This window comes from Dasypus novemcinctus, chromosome 27 (genome assembly GCF_030445035.2).
Source record: "Dasypus novemcinctus isolate mDasNov1 chromosome 27, mDasNov1.1.hap2, whole genome shotgun sequence".
NCBI classification, from domain to species: domain Eukaryota; kingdom Metazoa; phylum Chordata; class Mammalia; order Cingulata; family Dasypodidae; genus Dasypus; species Dasypus novemcinctus.
The window spans coordinates 48,126,623-48,137,488 of record NC_080699.1 but is presented as its reverse complement, the minus strand read 5'-3'; positions in this window follow the sequence as shown (position 1 = coordinate 48,137,488).

Genomic DNA, 10,866 nt, shown 5'->3' with positions numbered 1-10,866 from the left:
AACACTGATCTCCTTTCCTCCAGTATCCACTAACAGTTTCATCATTTCCTTCTAAGACTTGGTCCTTATTCCAACCAGAAATCTCTTCAGTGCAATCTAGTCTTTTTCTATCAAGAATCTCACAAATCCTCCAAAAAAATATCACTTATCCATGTATAAAATCACTCCAGCAATTTTGGTAATTGCAAGAAGCACAACCTTATTCTCCTGGTACCAATTTCTGTCTTAGTTTGTCGAAGGTCTGCCAATGCAAAGTATGAGAAATGTGTTGGCTTATATAATGGGATATTTATTAGAATAAAAGCTTACAATTCTGAATTTATGAAATGTCCTAATAAAAGTATCATCAGAGATGATTTCTCATCAAAGTTGGTTACTGGTGATCCTAGTATCCTGCCACATGGCAATCAGGTGAAACAATAGGTTTACTGGGGTCTCTCTAATTTCTCCTTCAGCTCAGCTGTGGCTGATCAGTCATCTCTCCCTGGTCCTCAGCTCCTTGAGCTTCTTGGGGCTTCTCTCCTTGAGCTGTGAGTGAACTTGGAGTCCTTTCTCTCACATGGTGGGAAAATATGTTAGAGCTCCCATTTCCTGTTTCTCTCTCTCTGTCTCTAAGTATATAATAACCAATAAGAAGACAGAGATTCAACCTGAGTCATGCTTCACTGATGTACTCCAAAAAAAGGGTCTTACACAGGGATTGATTAGTTAACATAATCTTTTTTGGGGATTCACCAAATTCTAAATATCACAATTAACTTTCCAGATAAATTTGATAATTGGCATTTCCATTTCTATAAAGTAGAAATCTTTTAGAATTTTGTTTGATATTGTGTTGAATCTAAATCATTTTGGGTAGAACTGACATCTTCATGTATGTTGCCTTCCAATCCATGAACATGGAGTGTATTTCCATTTACTTAGGTCTTCTTTGATATGTTAGCAATGTTGTGTAGTTTGTTGTGTACAAATCATTTACATTTCTGGTTAAATTTATTCCTAGGTATTTGATTCCTTCAGTTGCTATTTTAAATGGATTAATTTTCTTGATACCATTCTCTGATCATTACCAGTATATAGAAACACTAGTGATTTTTGAGTATTTATATTGTACCTCTGTCATGTTGGTGAATTTGCTTCTTAGCTCTATTAACTTTGTTGTGGATTTTTCAGGTCTTAATACATATAGGATCATGTCATCTGCTAAGAGTAAATTTTTCCATCTTCATTTCCAATTTCCATTCCTATTATTTCTTGTTCTTGTCTGACTGCTATGGCTAAAGTTTCCTGTACAATTTTGAGTAAGAGTGGCGACAGTGAGCATACTTTTATTGCTCCAAAAGTAGAGGGAAAACATACATTCTTCACCATTGAGTATTATGTTAACTGTTTTTTTCATATATGTGTTTTATCATGTTGAGGAAGATTCCCTGCATTCCTATTTTTCTAAGGGTTTTTTTTTTTAAGGTTTATTTAAGGAACCATCCCTCAGATGGTTCTCTTATGTGTCTACTCGTTGTTTGCTTGCCTTCTCCAGGAGGCCTTTGGAACCAAACAAAGGACCTCCTACATGGGAGGTGAGTGCCCAAAGACCTGAATCACATTCATTCCCCATGGCTGCAGTGTCTGCTGACTTGTGGTATCGGCTCATTTAGATGTCTGCTCATTAGGGTTGTGTGGCATATAGCTCACTGTGGCAGGTATGGTGTCTGCTCCTCTTAGGAGGCACCTAAACCTGGGACCTCCCATGTGGTAAGCAGGCACCTAACTGGTTGAACTACATCCACTTCTCCCTAAAGGATTTTTATCAAGAAAGATTGCTGTATTTTGTCATAGGCCTTTTCTGCATCAATAGAGATGGTTATTTGGTTTTATCCTTTCCATTTGTTAATGAAGTGTATTACATTGATTATTTTCCTTATGTTTTACCAACATAGCTAGGATAAAACACACATGATCATGATGTTTAATTATTTTAGCATGCTGTTGGATTTGAATTACAAGTATATTGTTGAGGATTTTTGCATCTGTATCCATAAGAAAAATTGGTCTGTAATTTTCTTCTTGTAATATTTTTAGTTTTTAGCTGGCTTTGGTATTGCTGTGATATTGACTTCATAGAATTGTTGTAGAATTTGAGAGAGGTTCAATTATTTGCATATAGAGAGGCCAGGACTCAGGAATGATTTTGAGAAGGAAAAATGGTTTATTGACAGCCAGGCCAGACTCGGGAGCTTCCTATTGCAAACCTGAGCCCTGAACAAGACTTTCGACTTTCTTTTATACAGAGAGGAAAGGTTAAATGGTCCTTTTGTTTCAGTTCTCAATAGGCTTGAATTAGCATATATATCTTCCACATCTTAGGTAAGCTTTTATCATGGACTTCAGGCATTCTAGATAAGCTTTAAGCATATTTTGTTTGCATTTCCCCTGAATGCTTAAAGTTTATAGACCTTGCAATGTTAAACTGGTTCCTGGGACTGGAGTCTTTGCCATGGTCACCAAGGGCAGAACTGCAGCCCCTTACCATCTCACACCCACAAGACACAGACAGCTTAGGTTATCTCTGAAGAGACAAAGAGCCCCCCACCCATGGCCCACATTAGAATGAGTAAGGTCTTGTAACCTTTTCTTCAATTTTTTGGAAGTGTTCGAACAGGATTTGTATTAATTATTCTTGGCATGCTTGGTAATATTCATTTGTGCGTGCATCTGGTCCTGGGTTTTCCTTTGGAGGTTTTTGATGAATGATTCAAAGTCTTTGCTTCTAATTGGTCTGGTATGGTCTTTTATTCCTTCTAGAATCAGTGTAGGTTACTCTTTTGTTTCTATGAATTTGTCCATTTCCTTTAGTTTGTCTAATTTGTTGGCTCACAGTTGTTCATTTTATCCTCTTATGATCCTTTTTATTTCTGTGTGGTCAGTAGTAATATCTACTATCTCATTTCCAGATTTTATTCACTTGTGTCTTCTCTCTTTTTTCTTTCTCAGTCTAGATAAGGGTTTACCAATATTATCGATCTTTTCAAAGAAAAATATTTGGTTGTGTTTATTCTATCTCTTTGTCTGTCTATGCTCAATTTCTAATATTTTTTATATCTTTCCTTCTGTTTGCTTTAGATTATTTGCAGTTGTTTCCTAGTTCTTCCAGGTGTGAATTTAGGTTCTTGATTTTACCTGTTTTTTCTTTTTTAATGTAAGCATTTGGGGTTCTTAATTTCCTCCTCAGCACTGCATTCAGTGCATCCTGTAAGTTTTTATATATTGTGTTCACATTGTCATTTATCTCTAGATATTTACTATTTCACTTACATGTTCTTTGAACTCTGATTTCTTGAGAAAGTGTTATTTAACTTCTATATATTCTGGAATTTCCAGTACTCAGCTTCATTCCATTGTGGTTAGAGAAGACCCTTCATATGAACTCAAACCTTTTAAATTTATGAAGACATGTTTTCAGACCCAATATGGGTCTATCCTGGAGAATGACCCTTGAGCACTTAAGAAGAATGTATATTGTTTGGGGGTATAATATTTTATATACAGCTGTTAGATCCAGTTCATTATCAACATTTTCAGTACTCTGTTTCTTATTAATACTCTGTCTAGATGTTCTGTCACTTGATGAGAGTGGTGCATTTAGGTCTCCAACTATTATTTTAATGGTATTCTTTCCTCCCTTCATATTTGCCAAAATAGTCCTCATGTATTTTGGTGAAGCATGGTTGTATGCATATATATTTTGAATATTTATTTCTTGGTTGAATGCCCCCATTTATTAGAAAATATTGTCTTTTTTGTCTCATTTAATAGTTCTTGATTTATCATCTATTTTGTCCAATATTTGTATACCTACCCCAGCTCTTTTTTGGTTACTCTTTGCGTGAAATATCTTTTTCCATCCTTTCACCATCAACCTATTCATTTAAAGTGTATCTCTTGTATACAACATATATTTGGCTTATAACTTTATTTCCATTTTACCAATCTATGTCTTTGGAGTTTAATCCATTAACATTCAGTGTTAATGTATACTTTTTCATCCATTTTGTATTTGGTCTTTTTTATGTCCATGCTGGCATTTTCTTTTATGCTGATCCTAGAAAATTGTATTCTTAAATTGATCTATTCCTGTATGGGTAGGACACTTTGATTGCATTGAATTCAGTTGGGGAACATTAATTGAATTATATCAGTGAGACATGACTCACAATGGACCTGAATCCCTTTACTGGAGTCTTATATAAATAGAGGAGAGGGCCATGAAAAGAGCCACCATTTTACCCTCCCGTGTGAGAGAGGACTCCACATTCACCTGTAGCTGCAGAAAGACAGAAATCCCAGGTGGCTGATAGAGAGATTGAAGGCTGGAATTAGTGGATCATGTGGAGCTGAAGTGGTGAGGAATGAAAGAGATGGGGAGACAAGCCACATGCCTGATCTACTACAACTAAATTCAGGGGGAAAGTAGGCCTGTAGGTGAAGGTAGAGACTGCCTGCCATTTTGCCATGCAATGTACCAGGTGTCCAGGAATGCCAGAAGCTAACTTTTGGTGAGACAGCATCTCTGATGATTCTTAGAGTTGGATGTTTTCACAATCTCAGAACTATAAGCTTTTGACTTAATACCTTCCCATTATAAAAGCCAGTCTATTCCTGTTACCTTGCATTGGCAGCCTTTAGCAAACTAAAACAATGTTGTATCTCTTTTTTTGTCTCTCTTTTATATATTGCAACCTCTTTTTTTCTGTATAGTTGATCTTTCATGGCATATCTGACTGATCTCTTTCTCATTTCTGTGTCTGGGTATGAAATAATTATTATTTTTTTCTTTTTAGCAGTTTAAATAATGTCATCTCATTCCCTTCTGTATTCCATGATTTCTAATGAGAAATTTGCTGCTATTATTGAGGTTCAAATGTACATGATGAATTGCTTCTGACTCTTCTCAAGATTTGGTTTTATTTTTGGCATTTATCAGTTTGATTATGAATTGTCTTTTATAACTTTCCTGGGCTTATCTTATTTGAAGTTTGCTGAAATGTTTGAATGTATGTATTTATGTCTTTCATCAAATTTGGAAAGTTTTCAACCATTATTACTGCAAATATAATTTTTCTCTCATTTTTCTGGAACTCTCAAGATGCATAAATTGCTTGTTGTTGCTTTATCACAGGTCTTGTTGGTTTTGTTCTTTTTTTTTTTTCATTTTGTTTTTCTGTTCCTCAGAGTGGATGATTATAAATATCCTATCTTCAAGTACACTAATTCTTCTGTGTGTTTACATTTGTCATTGAATCTCTTGTGAATTTTGAATTTTGTTACAAGTATTCTGCTATTCAGCTGCAAGTTTTTTGTTTGGTCCTTTATAAAAAATTCATCTCTTTAAAATTGTAAGCTTATTCATTTACCATTTTCTTGATATTTTTAGGTATTTATCCATCTTTTTCTTATTTAGTATACTTAGTAGAGTTGGTTTAATGTCTGATTATTATTTACAATATCTGCCTTCCTCAGGCATGGATTCTGTTGTTTAATTTTGCTCATTGAAATAAACAAGTTTTTCCTGGTTAATTATATGCCTTGTGAGTTTTTGGTTTGTTTTAATCTGTATATTTGTATGTTTTAATTTATTAAACTTGGAGTTCAGATTCACCCCCTTTCCTTGGGTTTGTAGATTTTTATTTTAGTTTAATTTTTATTTGTGAAGGCAGGAGTTGTCTATTTGTTTAGTGATTTTTCTAAGATATCTCTGCACCAATGTTATTCCTTGGATTGCATGATCATTGAAATGTATTTTACTTTATCTTTTATAAAGCCTTTATAAGGCAGGCATTTCTGTTAATATTGGGTTGTTTTCCTTTTGTTTCTTGATTTTTTTTGTCTTTTCCCTTTCTCTGTTTCATTTATTTCATTTACTTTTTTCTACCTACTTGTTTTCTTTCCTTCATTTTTCCATCATCTCTCTTCTGTTGCTTTTCCTTCATTCCATAGATCTGATGTTGATGAATGGCACAAGGCAAGAAAGAAAAAATAAGGTGGAAACATATAACACCTGATTCAAACATGCAGAAGAAAGAGTCGGTGATGTCAAAGACATTACATCAGAAATCAGATAGTGGACCAGATAGATAAAAAGATTAAAAAAAAAAAGTCCAGCAGGGATTTAAGGACTTGAATGATGACATGAAATGCACAGACGTATACCTCATAGGCATCCCAGAGGGAGAGGAGAAGGAAAAGGGGGCATAAAGAGTGTTGGAAGAAATAATGGCTGAAAATTTCCCAATTTTTTAAAGGGACATGGTTGTATATATCCAGGAAGCACAGAGCACCCCAAACAGTATAAATCCTAACAAACTTGACCCAAGACATATACTTATCAAATTGTCCAATGCTCAAGACAAAGATTCTGAAAGCAGAAAGAAAAAATGATTCATCACACACAAGGGAAGCTGTATAAGTTTAAGTGCTGGTTTCTCACCTGAAACCATGGAGGTGAAAATCAGTGGTATGATATATTTAAGGTGCTGAAAGGAAAAACTGTCAGTCAAGAATTTGGTATCCAGCAAAGCTAGCATTCAAAAATGAGGTAGCGGGAAGTGGACTTGGCTCAATGGATAGGGCATCTGCCTACCACATGGGAGGTCCATGGTTCAAACCCTGGGCCTCCTTGACCCATGTGGAGCTGGCCTATGTGCAGTGCTTATGCATGTAGGGAGTGCTGTGCCATGCAGGAGTGTCCCTCACATAGGGGAGCCCCATGCACAAGGAGTGCACCCCAGAAGGAGAGCCACCCAGCACAAAAAAAAGTGCAGCCTGCCCAAGAATGATGCCACATACACGGAGAGCTGACACAAGATGATGCAACAAAAAGAAACAGATTCCTGTGCGGCTGACAACAACAGAAGCAGACAAAAGAACATGCAGCAAATGAAAACAGAGAACAGACAACTGGGGCAGGGGGGATGGGGAGAGAAATAAATAAAAATGTATCTTTAAAAAAATGAGGGAGAGTTCAAAATATTCACAGATAAACAGAAGTTAAGAGAGTTTGTCAACAAGAAACCTGCCCTTCAAGAAACACTAAAAGGAGTCCTGCACGTTGAAAGAAAACAACAGGAGAGGAAATGTTGGAGGAGAGTGCAGGAAGGTAGATTACTGTTAAGAATAACTACAACAATTAAAAAATAAAACCAACACATGGCATATATAAACCTAAAGAAAATATGGCTAATGTAAGTAATGCCTTGACAGTAATAACATTGAATATTAATGGATAAGAAAATATGACCCATCTTTATGCTGTTTACAAGAAACTAACCTTTTTTTACACATTTTTAAAATGTTTAAAAGATACCTTAGATTACATAAGTTTTACATGAAAAATGTAAAACAGGGGATTCCCATATGCCCCACTCCCTAACCCTCCCACACTTTCCCACATTAACAACATCCTTCATTAGTGTGTACATTTTTTACAGTTGTTGAAAACTTATTGAAGAATTGCCACTAACCTTGGATTATAGTTCAAATTATATTTTACACTCTGTCCCACACAATTTTGTACATTATGATAAAATATATAATGGCCTTTATCCAGCATTGCAGGACAAATCTGATTTCCCAAAAATGCCCATGTATTACACCTATTTTTCCCTCTCCTCCTCAGAAACTCCAGTGGTCACTGCCTTCACATCAATGATAAAAGTTCTCCCACTGCTAGAATAACAGTAAGTTTTTAGTAGAGTAATTGTAAGTTAACTGTATTCCATTCATTCCCCAATCTTGAGGATTTTGGAATGGTGATGCCCACTCTGCCTCTAATTGAGAGGGGGCTTAAAGCCCATGGAGCAGATAGATGAGACTATCTTGCTTGCAGTTGCAGATTCTCTCTGTTCCTTGGGATGGGTGATGTCCATCATCTCCTTGTTAGTTTTACTGGATGAGTCCAGTGAACTGTAGAGTAGGTGTTGCAACTCTGCTGAAAATCAGGGCCCAATGGCACATTAATAGACCAAAGATTTAAGTCTCTCAGGCATACACCTATCAAATATATTACTAACTCTAGGTTCAAATAGAAGTGGCAGAAGAACCATGTGTAGGGAAACCACAAATCTGCCCAACTTTGTAACACTGTGGAGCATAAGTTCCAAAGGAAGGTCCACTGGCAGGGAGCCATACTTCTGAGCTTGCTGCCATGACTATATTGTCTCAAGGAATCTATAGCAGTCAGGAGCTCTACTGTTTGAGACAGTATTTCCTGTGGCAGTCAATGAGATCCTGCTGAGATGTGCATAAATGTAACCTCTGGAATGACCTCCCAACTCACTTTGTAATCTATTAGCCCTAAAGACTCATTTATATTTACACTTTCCCCCTGTTGGTCAGTCAAGGTCTTTTTGCAGGTTCATTGCTAGTGGGCACTTGGTGAAAATCCCCTGGTGCCAGGGAGGCTCATCCCTGGGAATCATGTTCCATTCTGTGGGAATGCAGTGCATTTATATGCTGAGTATGACTTAGAGGCCACATTTGAGCAACAAGTAGCCATCAGGATGTAACTCTTAGGCAACATATAATACTAGGCTAAGTTTCAATTTCAGAAGAAAAGGCTCATAAGTACAATCAAGATCATGGCCCATTGCATGGTCTGTCCATTTTCACTAGGCACTGCCCCTTTACTTGGGGGATTCTTGTTGTCCCATTAGAGAATATAGCAGAACTACCCAATATTGGAATTTGATATTCTTTTGGTTATTGTGTGGCCCTCCACCCACCATTAACATGTACCATGAACACTTTAACACATGTACCTTAGAGGTATGCCACAGGTGAACCCCTTCCCATGCATCCTCCCATCATTGACATTACACACCAATGATTCTCCCCTGCCACAGTTGTGACCCTTCTGTTATCCAAAACCTATCCAAGAATGAAGCCAACAAAATAACTAAATAAAATTAAGAAAAAGAAATGATAGTTTTAAAAATAACAAAATACAAAAATCATTTAATTGAAATCATAAAAAATTTAGAGAAGTCGGTGGTATGATATACTTAAAGTGCTAAAAGATTGCAGTAAGATATGTTGTCTTGTGTGCACAGTGACATTTTCTTCCATGTATTTCCCAAATGTCTTAGTTTTTCATTTATCTTCAAAGAACATACACATTACCAAAAAGTCACATATACAACATAGGGGATTCCCATATACCCAGCACCCTCCCTGATACCCCTCTCCCTGACTGATCACATTTTTCAAGTGGATAGTACATTTGTTACAATTGATATACACATATTGAAGCATTGCTACTAACCATGCTTAAAGGTTTACAATATGATTCACATTTCGGTGTGTACACATTTAAAAATTTTGATTAGATTAAAATGGCCTGAATCTGTTATAATAAGATCATGTAGAACAATTCTAACACCCTAAAAATGTGCTATGTTCCTTCTATTCTGTTTTCCCCTTCTTCTCATGTTTGGACCTATGGTAATCACTAAGCTTCAATTTTTGAAGAATTAGATCCATAGTTACTTGCAATAATATTGCGGGCCTGACACAGTGGTTTGTTTTCTTTTATTAGGCACTGCCTAAGTTCTTGAGAGACTCTTGTGCCTCTATTTAAGAACATAGCATGACTCTCCAGGATGGGAGCTTAATATATTCTTGAGAAACTCACCTTAGAACCAAGGACACGAGGTTGCAAGTGAATCATTGGAAAATGATTTTACTTGTAAACAATAATGCAAAAGGGTGGGAGTAGCTATACTAATATCAGGTAAAATAAACTTTAAATGCAAAACTATTTTAAGAGGCAAATTAGGACATTATATATATTTTAAAAGGGATAATCTATCAAGGAGAAAGGAAAATTATAAACATTTATGCATTTAACCAGAGTGCCTGAAAATACATGAGGCAAACATTGGAAAAATTAAGTGGAAAAATAGATATTTCTACAGTTATAGTGGGGGAATTTATACACCATTATCACCATTAGCTAGAATATCTCAACAGAGTCAATAAAGAAATAGAGACTTTGAATAAGACCTTAGAGGATCTAGACCTAATAGACACATACAGAACATTATCCATAAATAGCAGGATATACATTCTTCTCCAGTGCACAAGGATCATTCTCCATGATAGATCACATTCTCGGCCATAGAACAACTCTCAATAAATTCAAAATGATGGAGATCATATGAAGCAATTTCTCTGACCACAATGGGTAAAGCTGGAAATCAGTAAGGGGAAGAGAACCAGAGTAGACACTAAGATACAGAAGTTAAACAACACTTTATTAAATAATCAGTGAGTCAAGGAGAAAACTGCAAAAGGAATCAATATCATGAAACAAAAGTGAGAATACAATGAATCAAAAACTGAGATGCAGCAAAAGCATTGTTGAGAATGAAATTTAAAGCCATCGATGCCTATATTAAAGAGGAAAAAGGAGCTAAAATCCAAGATCTTACTGCCTACCTGTAGAAATTACAAAAAGAACAATTAATCCTAAAGCAAGCAAAAAGAAGGAAATACAAAGATAAGAGCAGAGCTAAATGAAACTGAAAATAAGAAAACACTGGAAAAAATAACAAAACCAAAATCTGGTTCTTTGAGAAAATCAATAAAATTGACAAACCCTTAGCTAGAGTAACAAAAAAAAGAAGATGCAAATACATAAAATAAATGAAGAAGGGGATATCACCAATGATCCTACATAAATTAACAATATCATATGAGGATACTTTGAAAAATTGTATGTCAACAAGATGATAACTCAGATGAAATGGACAAATTTCTAGATATACACAAGCTGCCTACGTTGACAAAAGAAGAAATTGATGAGCTCAGTAG